Raw genomic sequence first — 13,896 nt, forward strand, 5'->3', positions numbered from 1 at the left:
TTCCTGCTTTCATGGAATCAGACAAAGGGTTAACATCCTGTGTTTAGATATTAGCTGTGCCTGCCGAGGACTGCTGAATTTCTGTGCTGACACAGCTGAGAGATCAAATTATACTCGTGATTACTTGAAGATGAGGAGGAATAAGACAGGCTTGTCTCTATAAAAACACACAGAGTGCATTTCTCTCTGTTTTTCTTGTGTCCTGTGCAAGAGTTCAGGTACACTTTAAGTATATAATAGCTGCAAAATTGCTTTGCAATTGCTGTACAAAGCAATTTTGCAGTGATTTTACTTTCCAAACAACCCCCAAAAAATGGAGATCACTAGCACTAAAATTAAATTGCTATAAAATCGCCAGGAATCGCTGCTGAAATCGCTTTACAAAATGCTGGCAAAGAGGCAGAGCGACTGCGATAAGCGATCTGTTGTGGGTCCCAGGCCTTGGTGCATTTGATTGGCTTATTTCCAAGCGGCATTCGATTTGCATGCAAGTCGGGTAACTGGTTATCACGTTGATCCTCTTTGCAGTCCTATATAGAGAAGGGAGGGAAAGGAGGGGTTTTCTTACCTGCGCTTGCAGCAGTTATGTTCAGAGTTTGGTGTCAAAGAGCATAAATAATGTCTGCAACAAAAGCATAAATAGCGTCTGCAGCACCTTTTCCACAACACTTGGGGAATCTACTGCAAACAGCTCATGATGATGACAGGCTATTGTATTTTAGCCTGGCCACAGTAAAGGCTATTATGTCTCATTTACAGGACAATGGATTTATTTTAAAGTAGAACTCCTGTCGGTAGCCTTGAAAATCCGTTTGGGTTTTCCATGAGAGGTTTAGGGCTGGTCACCCCAGGGGCGCTTCTGAGCACTTTTCAAATAGCCAACGCTTTGAAAAGCCCTTGGCTACTGTGACTCTATGAGTGAGGTCCCACAGCCGTGCACATCCAAGCCTTGGAAGAAGCTACTATAGCGAAACAGTCGTCAGGCCGTGCCCCAGACGGCACCCACTGCCCATCTCACACCCCCATCATCTTATGCATGATAAGTATTAACTTGAAAGCCATTGTCTTTATACAAGATTAACTTTTTTGACAAGAACGGAATGCAAATGCTTTAGCAATAAATCAACGTCAGCAGTGCCGAGCTTTTCACTGAGTCTCCTTGTTGTTGTTCCCACAGCAGCATTTTGATTTTTAAAAAATCGCTGCATGTAGCATTTTTTGGAGCGAGGCAGCTTGACTGAATGTGCAAAAACGCTCATTCATTAAAAAAATGATTTGAAAATCGCTTTACAAATTCGCAATCGCTAATCTGTAACGATTGCAATTGCGATTTTGGTATGCACTAGCCCTTTGAAAGTAAAGCTTGCAGATAGCCTTAAAGGAAATAAAGAGGATCTTTAGCAATAAGGAGAAATAAATAAATAAATAAATACATTGCTGTCAAAGACCAGATTAGCCAGAGACCGATATGCTGAGGACAGCAACCCTTGCGACTTGCTCTCTGAATGCCCTGAGGTTGAAACAGGGGTATCCAGTTAGCCAGGGGCAGGAGCGCTTGCGTAACCAGAGATGTAGAACAACAGGCAGCGCAAAGCTCCCGCCGGTTGAGTCGGGTACTGCAATGACTCAACAAACCCACAGCAAAGTTCACAGATGCAGGTACTAGGATAGTCTTCGGGCAGGCAGAGGTCGGCAACAGATCGGGTACTCGGACAGGCAAGGGTTCGGCAACGGAGCAGGTTCTCAGGCGGGCAAAGGTCAGCAACGGATCAGGCACTCGGACATAGCAGAAGTCGGTAACCAGCCGGGTAGTCAGACGAGCCAGGATCAACATTCAGGAGACACGGGCAGAACTAGTCAATTCACGGGAGAAACACACGCACACTGCTGCAATACTACAGCAACCAGAGAGTGTCACTCTCTAGGCATAAATAGGCCGTTTGGGCGCGAACGGCGTGACGCGCAGCGTGCGCATGCGCACAGGCGCGCACGCCGTCACGTACACAGGCGCGCACGCCGTCACGCGCGTCACAGAAGATGCACAAACAGACGCCCCCTCACGCGCGCGCATGCGCAGCGCTCACCCCAACGCCTTGCGGCGGCAGTGTTCACGCAACGCAGCGCGCGCAAGCGCACAACGCCAGACCCCCAACAGTGGAGATCCAACGCCATGCCCCGGACGCCTGCCGACATCCGTATGTGCCAGCCGCCTCGCCTAGACAGGTAACCGACCGTGACAATGCCCCCCCCCCAAGGGGCATCCTCCGGATGCCTACTGGTACAGGTTTACCCGGAAACTTGATGTGGAATTTCTTCACCAATACAGGAGCATGTACATTGGATGCTGGTACCCATGTATTATTTTCTGGTCCATAGCCTTTCCATTTAATCAGAAATTGCACCCGATTGCCCCTTCTCCTGGAGTCCAAGATTTCTTCGACTTCGTATTCTTCTTCTCCATCCACTAAGATAGGCGGTGGAGGAGGTGAGTTCCGATTGACAAATGGGTCCACCAGTGAGGGTTTGAGTAGGGAGATATGAAATACTGGGTGAATTTTCAAACTCCCGGGTAGTTCTAATTCATAAGCCACTTGACCAATCTTCCTTTTGACAGGGAATGGCCCAATAAATTTCGGGCCTAATTTCTTGGAAGGACATGACAATCTTAAGTTCACGGTTGATAACCAGACCAGTTCTCCAATTCCAATTTCTTTGTCACCCCTCCTCCGGTCATCTGCCTTCCTCTTGAATGATGATTGAGCTCGAGACATTGCTTGTTGTAGCACTTGAAAATTATCAGACAGGAACTTAGCCAGGTCAGAAGCAGCTGGTACCGATGATTCAGAGACAAGGTTGGGAAAAATGGATGGATGGTAACCATAGTTGGCAAAAAATGGTGACTGTTGAATTGAGGCGTGAATGGAATTATTATATGAAAATTCAGCTAATGGAAGTAAACTGACCCAATTATCTTGTGAAAAAGTGGAAAAACATCTGAGATATTGCTCGAGGGTTTGGTTGGTTCGTTCTGTCTGACCATTGGATTGTGGGTGATAGGCGGATGAAAAGTTAAGTTGAATGTTCAGAGATTTGCAGAGAGCTTTCCAAAATCGGGAAGTGAACTGGGTGCCTCTATCCGACACGATATCCGCAGGAATTCCATGGAGACGAATGATTTCTTTAATAAAAATTTGTGCTGTTTCCTGTGCTGAAGGAGTATTTTGCATTGGTATGAAATGAGCCATTTTGGACAGCCGATCCACCACCACAAAGATAGTATTATGATTATCAAAATCTGGTAGTTCCACAATAAAGTCCATGGAAATGGAATACCAGGGTCTTGGAAGAACCGGAAGAGGATTCAACAAACCCCATGGCCTTAACCTGGAGCTTTTAGATTGGTTACAGACTATACAAGATAACACGTATGCCTTACAATCTTCCTTCAATTCAGGCCACCAAAAATAACGCTGAATTAGTTCTTGTGTTTTAAAAATCCCCCTGTGACCAGCCAATCTATGATCATGACATGACTTAAGGACCGATGCACGGAAATCTTCGGGAACCACTATCTTATTTCCTCGTAGCCAAAGGCCGTCTTCCATTCGTCTCCTTTTCTGATTCTTATTAGATTATATGCGCCCCTTAAATCGAGTTTTGTGAATATGTTGGCGGCCCGCAGTTGTTGAAACAATTCTGGTAGCAATGGTAACGGATACCGATTCTTAATGGTTACCTTGTTCAGTTCTCGGTAGTCAATACAGGGCCGAAGTGATTTATCCTTTTTTTCAACAAAGAAAATACCTGCGCCTGCCGGTGAGTTAGAGGGTCGTATGAATCCCTTTTTCAAGTTTTCTTCAATATATTGTTTAAGCACCTTTTGTTCGGGTTCAGACAGGGGAAACATCTTTCCAAAAGGAACTGCGGCTCCCGGTAATAAATCTATTGGACAGTCATATGGACGATGAGGAGGCAACAGGTCTGCCCCCTTTTCATCGAAGACGTCCAAAAATTCATGATACTGAGTAGGCACCAGATTTTGTAATGAGGTGCATAACAGAGGTCCTGCATGACTAGGCCTGTCTGGAATACAGCAGTTCCCACAATATAATGAATTGAAGGTAACTTGACCCGTAGACCAATTAATCGCAGGATTATGCGCCTTGAGCCAGGGTAGCCCTAAAATCACTGAGTACATTGGAGAGGACACTAGATCAAATGTGAGGAATTCTTGGTGTGTTCCGAAAATAGAAGTAAGAATAGGAACAGTTTCCTGATCAACAGGACCCGAGCTTATTGCTGAGCCATCGGCTAGGTGGATATGTAGGGTTTCCTTCCGACGTTGAGTGATGATCTGATGAGAAGTGGAGAATGTATTGTCCATAAAGCAACTACAAGCACCGGAGTCGATGATGGCATGGGTATCAATGGTTCTTCCTAGGAGCTGTAAAGAGATTGGGATAGTAAAATGATTAGAGACTGATGGAATTGGTATGGGGACGGGTGATTTACTGAAATCTTTCTTACCCGGTGGTCTAATGGGGCAGGAGTGAATGAAGTGTCCAGTGGCACCACAGTAGAAGCATAAGTTGTTCTGTCTTCTTCTAGCTCTCTCTTCTGTTGTCAGGGCTGAGCGGAGGACACCAAGTTGCATGGGTTCCGGTTGGTCTAAGGCAGAGGCAGATGCCGAGGGGGAGTGTGCACCAGTTGGTACCCAAAATGATCGTGCAGAGTTGGTGGTAGCACGTTCCAGTTGTCGTTCCCGGAATCTGCGGTCAATTTGTATAGCACTTAGAATCAGATCATCTAATGAAGCGGGTATTCCAATGCGGGCTAATTCGTCCTTCAAATTCTCTGATAGTCCCAGGCGATACTGATGACGTAGAGCAGACTCATTCCAGTCAATATCTGTGGCCCACTTCCGGAATTCTGATGTATACTCTTCAACGGGGCGACGACCTTGACGTAAATTTCGTAAGGAGACCTCTGCAGTAGCCTGGCGCTGAGGGTCGTCATATAGTACTGCCATACTCGTGAAAAAAGTTTCGGTCGAGGTTAGGCATTGATGCTCCTGATCCATCAACTGGTGGGCCCAGGACTGGGGTTCCCCTTGTAACAAAGATATGATGAAACCCACCTTGGTGCCTTCCTGAGTAAAGGTCCGGGGTTGCAGTGAAAAATAAAGTTGACAGGAATGTTTAAATGCCCGAAACTTGGTTCGATCACCAGAAAAGCGATCAGGGACTGGTACTCGGGGTTCTGGAACAGGAGGTACAACAACTGGGTTTAGGTTAATTGGATCGGCGGGTGGAACAGCAGGTTGAACAGGTGGAGCAGGTGGAGCGGGCTGGTTTGAGGCAGTCGCCGTAACAGCTAAGGTGTTGATTTGACCCTGTAGTTGCAAATGTCCAGCTTGTAACTCCTTAATGGCTTCCGTAAGGTTTGTTATTTGTTTGCACAGGGTGCTTAATACATTTGCTGCCTCAGCGGTCTCCATTTTGTGGCTGTAGTATTCTGTCAAAGACCAGATTAGCCAGAGACCGATATGCTGAGGACAGCAACCCTTGCGACTTGCTCTCTGAATGCCCTGAGGTTGAAACAGGGGTATCCAGTTAGCCAGGGGCAGGAGCGCTTGCGTAACCAGAGATGTAGAACAACAGGCAGCGCAAAGCTCCCGCCGGTTGAGTCGGGTACTGCAATGACTCAACAAACCCACAGCAAAGTTCACAGATGCAGGTACTAGGATAGTCTTCGGGCAGGCAGAGGTCGGCAACAGATCGGGTACTCGGACAGGCAAGGGTTCGGCAACGGAGCAGGTTCTCAGGCGGGCAAAGGTCAGCAACGGATCAGGCACTCGGACATAGCAGAAGTCGGTAACCAGCCGGGTAGTCAGACGAGCCAGGATCAACATTCAGGAGACACGGGCAGAACTAGTCAATTCACGGGAGAAACACACGCACACTGCTGCAATACTACAGCAACCAGAGAGTGTCACTCTCTAGGCTTAAATAGGCCGTTTGGGCGCGAACGGCGTGACGCGCAGCGTGCGCATGCGCACAGGCGCGCACGCCGTCACGTACACAGGCGCGCACGCCGTCACGCGCGTCACAGAAGATGCACAAACAGACGCCCCCTCACGCGCGCGCATGCGCAGCGCTCACCCCAACGCCTTGCGGCGGCAGTGTTCACGCAACGCAACGCGCGCAAGCGCACAATGCCAGACCCCCAACAGTGGAGATCCTACGCCATGCCCCGGACGCCTGCCGACATCCGTATGTGCCAGCCACCTCGCCTAGACAGGTAACCGACCGTGACAATGCCCCCCCCCAAGGGGCATCCTCCGGATGCCTACTGGTACAGGTTTACCCGGAAACTTGATGTGGAATTTCTTCACCAATACAGGAGCATGTACATTGGATGCTGGTTCCCATGTATTATTTTCTGGTCCATAGCCTTTCCATTTAATCAGAAATTGCACCCGATTGCCCCTTCTCCTGGAGTCCAAGATTTCTTCGACTTCGTATTCTTCTTCTCCATCCACTAAGATAGGCGGTGGAGGAGGTGAGTTCCGATTGACAAATGGGTCCACCAGTGAGGGTTTGAGTAGGGAGATATGAAATACTGGATGAATTTTCAAACTCCCGGGTAGTTCTAATTCATAAGCCACTTGACCAATCTTCCTTTTGACAGGGAATGGCCCAATAAATTTCGGGCCTAATTTCTTGGAAGGACATGACAATCTTAAGTTCACGGTTGATAACCAGACCAGTTCTCCAATTCCAATTTCTTTGTCACCCCTCCTCCGGTCATCTGCCTTCCTCTTGAATGATGATTGAGCTCGAGACGTGGCTTGTTGTAGCACTTGAAAATTATCAGACAGGAACTTAGCCAGGTCAGAAGCAGCTGGTACCGATGATTCAGAGACAAGGTTGGGAAAAATGGATGGATGGTAACCATAGTTGGCAAAAAATGGTGACTGTTGAATTGAGGCGTGAATGGAATTATTATATGAAAATTCAGCTAATGGAAGTAAACTGACCCAATTATCTTGTGAAAAAGTGGAAAAACATCTGAGATATTGCTCGAGGGTTTGGTTGGTTCGTTCTGTCTGACCATTGGATTGTGGGTGATAGGCGGATGAAAAGTTAAGTTGAATGTTCAGAGATTTGCAGAGAGCTTTCCAAAATCGGGAAGTGAACTGGGTGCCTCTATCCGACACGATATCCGCAGGAATTCCATGGAGACGAATGATTTCTTTAATAAAAATTTGTGCTGTTTCCTGTGCTGAAGGAGTATTTTGCATTGGTATGAAATGAGCCATTTTGGACAGCCGATCCACCACCACAAAGATAGTATTATGATTATCAGAATCTGGTAGTTCCACAATAAAGTCCATGGAAATGGAATACCAGGGTCTTGGAGGAACCGGAAGAGGATTCAACAAACCCCATGGCCTTAACCTGGAGCTTTTAGATTGGTTACAGACTATACAAGATAACACGTATGCCTTACAATCTTCCTTCAATTCAGGCCACCAAAAATAACGCTGAATTAGTTCTTGTGTTTTAAAAATCCCCCTGTGACCAGCCAATCTATGATCATGACATGACTTAAGGACCGATACACGGAAATCTTCGGGAACCACTATCTTATTTCCTCGTAGCCAAAGGCCGTCTTCCATTCGTCTCCTTTTCTGATTCTTATTAGATTATATGCGCCCCTTAAATCGAGTTTTGTGAATATGTTGGCGGCCCGCAGTTGTTGAAACAATTCTGGTAGCAATGGTAACGGATACCGATTCTTAATGGTTACCTTGTTCAGTTCTCGGTAGTCAATACAGGGCCGAAGTGATTTATCCTTTTTTTCAACAAAGAAAATACCTGCGCCTGCCGGTGAGTTAGAGGGTCGTATGAATCCCTTTTTCAAGTTTTCTTCAATATATTGTTTAAGCACCTTTTGTTCGGGTTCAGACAGGGGAAACCTCTTTCCAAAAGGAACTGCGGCTCCCGGTAATAAATCTATTGGACAGTCATATGGACGATGAGGAGGCAACAGGTCTGCCCCCTTTTCATCGAAGACGTCCAAAAATTCATGATACTGAGTAGGCACCAGATTTTGTAATGAGGTGCATAACAGAGGTCCTGCATGACTAGGCCTGTCTGGAATACAGCAGTTCCCACAATATAATGAATTGAAGGTAACTTGACCCGTAGACCAATTAATCGCAGGATTATGCGCCTTGAGCCAGGGTAGCCCTAAAATCACTGAGTACATTGGAGAGGACACTAGATCAAATGTGAGGAATTCTTGGTGTGTTCCGAAAATAGAAGTAAGAATAGGAACAGTTTCCTGATCAACAGGACCCGAGCTTATTGCTGAGCCATCGGCTAGGTGGATATGTAGGGTTTCCTTCCGACGTTGAGTGATGATCTGATGAGAAGTGGAGAATGTATTGTCCATAAAGCAACTACAAGCACCGGAGTCGATGATGGCATGGGTATCAATGGTTCTTCCTAGGAGCTGTAAAGAGATTGGGATAGTAAAATGATTAGAGACTGATGGAATTGGTATGGGGACGGGTGATTTACTGAAATCTTTCTTACCCGGTGGTCTAATGGGGCAGGAGTGAATGAAGTGTCCAGTGGCACCACAGTAGAAGCATAAGTTGTTCTGTCTTCTTCTAGCTCTCTCTTCTGTTGTCAGGGCTGAGCGGAGGACACCAAGTTGCATGGGTTCCGGTTGGTCTAAGGCAGAGGCAGATGCCGAGGGGGAGTGTGCACCAGTTGGTACCCAAAATGATCGTGCAGAGTTGGTGGTAGCACGTTCCAGTTGTCGTTCCCGGAATCTGCGGTCAATTTGTATAGCACTTAGAATCAGATCATCTAATGAAGCGGGTATTCCAATGCGGGCTAATTCGTCCTTCAAATTCTCTGATAGTCCCAGGCGATACTGATGACGTAGAGCAGACTCATTCCAGTCAATATCTGTGGCCCACTTCCGGAATTCTGATGTATACTCTTCAACGGGGCGACGACCTTGACGTAAATTTCGTAAGGAGACCTCTGCAGTAGCCTGGCGCTGAGGGTCGTCATATAGTACTGCCATACTCGTGAAAAAAGTTTCGGTCGAGGTTAGGCATTGATGCTCCTGATCCATCAACTGGTGGGCCCAGGACTGGGGTTCCCCTTGTAACAAAGATATGATGAAACCCACCTTGGTGCCTTCCTGAGTAAAGGTCCGGGGTTGCAGTGAAAAATAAAGTTGACAGGAATGTTTAAATGCCCGAAACTTGGTTCGATCACCAGAAAAGCGATCAGGGACTGGTACTCGGGGTTCTGGAACAGGAGGTACAACAACTGGGTTTAGGTTAATTGGATCGGCGGGTGGAACAGCAGGTTGAACAGGTGGAGCAGGTGGAGCGGGCTGGTTTGAGGCAGTCGCCGTAACAGCTAAGGTGTTGATTTGACCCTGTAGTTGCAAATGTCCAGCTTGTAACTCCTTAATGGCTTCCGTAAGGTTTGTTATTTGTTTGCACAGGGTGCTTAATACATTTGCTGCCTCAGCGATCTCCATTTTGTGGCTGTAGTATTCTGTCAAAGACCAGATTAGCCAGAGACCGATATGCTGAGGACAGCAACCCTTGCGACTTGCTCTCTGAATGCCCTGAGGTTGAAACAGGGGTATCCAGTTAGCCAGGGGCAGGAGCGCTTGCGTAACCAGAGATGTAGAACAACAGGCAGCGCAAAGCTCCCGCCGGTTGAGTCGGGTACTGCAATGACTCAACAAACCCACAGCAAAGTTCACAGATGCAGGTACTAGGATAGTCTTCGGGCAGGCAGAGGTCGGCAACAGATCGGGTACTCGGACAGGCAAGGGTTCGGCAACGGAGCAGGTTCTCAGGCGGGCAAAGGTCAGCAACGGATCAGGCATTCGGACATAGCAGAAGTCGGTAACCAGCCGGGTAGTCAGACGAGCCAGGATCAACATTCAGGAGACACGGGCAGAACTAGTCAATTCACGGGAGAAACACACGCACACTGCTGCAATACTACAGCAACCAGAGAGTGTCACTCTCTAGGCTTAAATAGGCCGTTTGGGCGCGAACGGCGTGACGCGCAGCGTGCGCATGCGCACAGGCGCGCACGCCGTCACGTACACAGGCGCGCACGCCGTCACGCGCGTCACAGAAGATGCACAAACAGACGCCCCCTCACGCGCGTGCATGCGCAGCGCTCACCCCAACGCCTTGCGGCGGCAGTGTTCACGCAACGCAACGCAGCGCGCGCAAGCGCACAACGCCAGACCCCCAACAGTGGAGATCCAACGCCATGCCCCGGACGCCTGCCGACATCCGTATGTGCCAGCCGCCTCGCCTAGACAGGTAACCGACCGTGACAATTGCAAAGTAAAAAGTTAAAAAATAAAGGACAGATCAGAAAAAAAACAGAAAAAACATCATTTTTCCTTGATTGAAAAATGTTTCTTTTTGATTCCTTATATAATCAATTGTTTGTATAGGAAAAACGGGAAAATTGATCGATTGGCTTGTTTTGTGAATGGACACCTTAAGAGATCTGTTAATTTCGAATACTAAACCGAGCCTTTGAGTAGTACACTGCTAGCCTGTTACAAGATCTGATGCTCGACAGATCTCCAGTGGCGATGGTCTGCGTGAGTGTGATTGAGGCCCAGGAAGCGGACTAGGTCTCTGATTGTGAATATGGGGACGGCTTTCAGATGAAAGATTTCCTTGAAGGAGCTTGGCCTGTTCATTACAGTAATAAAATCAGAAGTAAAGGACTTTGGGGGGGGGGGGTTTGTGTGCAGCTGCAGGCATCCCCCATACATTGCAGGAAGCAGCGCCACGCTCTCAGCCCAATGTCACCAGCTATGACCTTCCTGCATTCGTCCCCCATCAAACCTCCGGCCAATTCAGAAACCGGCGTGACCCTCCTGTACCCCCCCCCCCCCCCCCCGGACGAGCGGCTTGCGACAGCGTTATAGAAGGAAGCGATAGTAAATAAAAGTTATTACCTAATAGGCCTCCACTGAAGTGTATCGGGCAGCCAGTGAGGCGTGGATCTCTGATTACCTCTCATCAGCAATTATAAACAGGATAAAGTGGCGGGGACTGCGCCGAGGGGGGCGGAGGTGACAGCACGCTCTGATAGGGTGATATATGGTGATGAGCCAGTGCTGGCTCAGATGACTTGTATTACCCCTGCCTCTCTGCCCCATTCATTCCAGCTGACAGGTCCTCTCTGCTCTCCTGCCAGCGGCACGGCAAACAGATAGATCTGCATTACATGCCGGGAATGTGTGGCCCGACTGCGGCCATCTTGGTTTGTCAGCGTACGGCCATTAGAATGCTGCAGCTTTGTCTGTTACTCGTCCTTATTTTATTACTATTTTTTATTTGTATAGCACCAACAGCTTCTTTAGTGCTGTACACCGTACAAAACTAATAGTGGGCAGCATAGACACATAACTTCAAACCTTGTACAATCAGGGCATCCAGCAATACAAATACATACATAGATGATGTGTGGTTTGAGACATCACCAATGCTGGTACATGTTCATATGATAAATTACATCATAAGAAACATTAGGAGGAGGTAGCTGGCCTTTCAGGCTTAAAGGCTAGACTCTAGAGTAGGCATGGACAAACTCGGCCCTCCAGCTGTTAAGGAACTAAAAGTCCCACAATGCATTGCAGGAGTCTGACAGCCACAGTCATGACTCATAAAGGCAAATGCATTGTGGGACTTGTAGTTCGGTAACAGCTGGAGGGCCGAGTTTACCCATGCCTGCTCTAGAGGGTAGTGGGTTGGAATTATTAAGGGAGGACATACGGGTTAGGAGATGAAGCAGTAAACCTCCAATGCCGCCTATAGCAAATTATACGCTTGTCTGTGGTGTGTTTCAAGAGCATGTTTAAAGATTTCCAGGCTCGGAGCATGAAGGACAAGCAGAAAAATCCCTCCCCGGAACAACTTGCATTGCTCCGCAGTCCTTCCATCATGCCCCCCCGCCCATACAACTTCTATTCATCCCCAGTCCTCCCGCCATACTCACTTCCCAATACAGCTTCCATTTGCCCTCAGCCCCCCCTATCATTCTACCTACCCAGTACAACTTCCATTCATCCTTAGTCCTCCCATCATACCCCCTCCCCAGTATAACTTCTGTTGCTTTTCACTTCTTTCATCATACTCCTGCCCCAGTACGACTTTCATTAAACAAATCCCATTGAGCAACTGAAAAGACAAGGTGCAAGGTGACAGAGCGACTATGCAGGAAAAGCACTACTTCAGAAGTCTTCCAGCATTATAAGACTTCCACCATACTCCCCTCCCCAGGAAGGCTCTTACTGGCCCCTCATCTTTCCACCATACTCCACTCCCCAGGAAGGCTCTTACTGGCCCCTCATCTTTCCACCATACTCCACTCCCCAGGAAGGCTCTTACTGGCCCCCTCTTTCCACCACACTCCCCTCCCCAGGAAGGCTCTTATTTGGTCTCTCATCTTTCCACCATACTGCCCTTCCCAGGGAGGTTCTTACTGGCCCTTCGTCCTTCCACCATACTCCCCTCTCCAGGAAGGCTCTTACTGGCCACTCATCCTTCCATTATACTTAAAGTGGAATATAACCCAGTATTTCATCTTTGCTCTAAAACATTATTTACAGCCTATTAACCAGTTCAGCCTATCTGGACGAGCTTCCTCGTCCAGATAGGCACTGCTGCTGCCGCCGGCTCGTGCGCGCCCCCGCTGCCCGCCGCTAGCCCCCGATCAGTGAATGGGAATATATATCCCATTCACCGATCTAACTTCCCCGCAGAAATACCGACGCTTTCTCTCCAGAGAGAATTTCTGCCCCCAGGAAACTTCTCCCCATCATTTTAGTTCCTGGATGCGAGATTGTTCGCATCCAGGACTTTTTTCACTGTGGCCATCTTGTGGCCAAATAGTAAACTGCACCCACATACATTTTTAATAAAAAAAAAATATTATTTTACATTTAAAATTAGCAGTTTCCCTCCCACACCAAAAATTACCCACATACACTTTTTTTATTAAAAAAAAAAAAAATACAATTAAAAAAAAACAAAAACAACATAAATAGTTACCCAAGGGTCTGAACTTTTTAAATATGCATGTCAAGAGAATATGTTATTATATTATTTAAAATTATAAGCTTATAAATAGTAATGGACGCAAATTTAAAAAATGCACCTTTATTTCTAAATGAAATATCGGCACCATAAATTGTGATAGGGACATCGTTTAAACGGTGTAATAACCGGGACAGATGGGCAAATAAAATACATGAGTTTTAATTACGGTAGCGTATATTAATTTCAAACTATAATGGCCAAAAACTGAGAAATAATAATTTTTTTTCCGTTTTTTTCTTATTCTTCCTGTTAAAATGCAATTACAGTAAAGTGGCTCTTAGCAAAGTGTACCCCCCAAAGAAAGCCTAATTGGTGGCGGAAAAAACAAGATATAGATCAATCCATTGTGATAAGTAACAAGTAGCAATAAAGTTACAGGCGAATGAATGGGAGGTGAACGTTGCTCGGATGCATGAGATTTTCAGCACTGCGGTGCTGAACCGGTTATATGCAACCAGCATTTTTTTTTTACTAGACCAGCATTCGAAGGGTTACACACAGAGCTTGAAAGTTTAGTGAAATGTGGACACATCCGAAGTAGATTATGTTATCTTGTGTTTACTTAAATGTATGAAGTGAGGAATGTGACACATTCTCTGACTGTAGAGAACCAGCTTGACACAGACAGAGAGTCAAAGCATGTCCGCCTTCACTACATAATGACTAAAACCAGTTATTAATAAAATGCAAAGTCAGCTCACAAAGCAAAAAATTGT

At 46.9% G+C, this 13,896-nt stretch overlaps 1 protein-coding gene across 1 annotated transcript in view; it reads left to right on the forward strand.

Annotated features, from left to right (window-relative positions):
• ZFAND3 (zinc finger AN1-type containing 3) overlaps window positions 1-13,896 on the forward strand; it is a 202,646-nt gene that overhangs the window by 147,211 nt on the left and 41,539 nt on the right. The gene's annotated exons all lie outside the window — the stretch shown is intronic.

The sequence above is a fragment of the Hyperolius riggenbachi genome, chromosome 4, assembly GCF_040937935.1.
Source record: "Hyperolius riggenbachi isolate aHypRig1 chromosome 4, aHypRig1.pri, whole genome shotgun sequence".
Taxonomy (NCBI): domain Eukaryota; kingdom Metazoa; phylum Chordata; class Amphibia; order Anura; family Hyperoliidae; genus Hyperolius; species Hyperolius riggenbachi.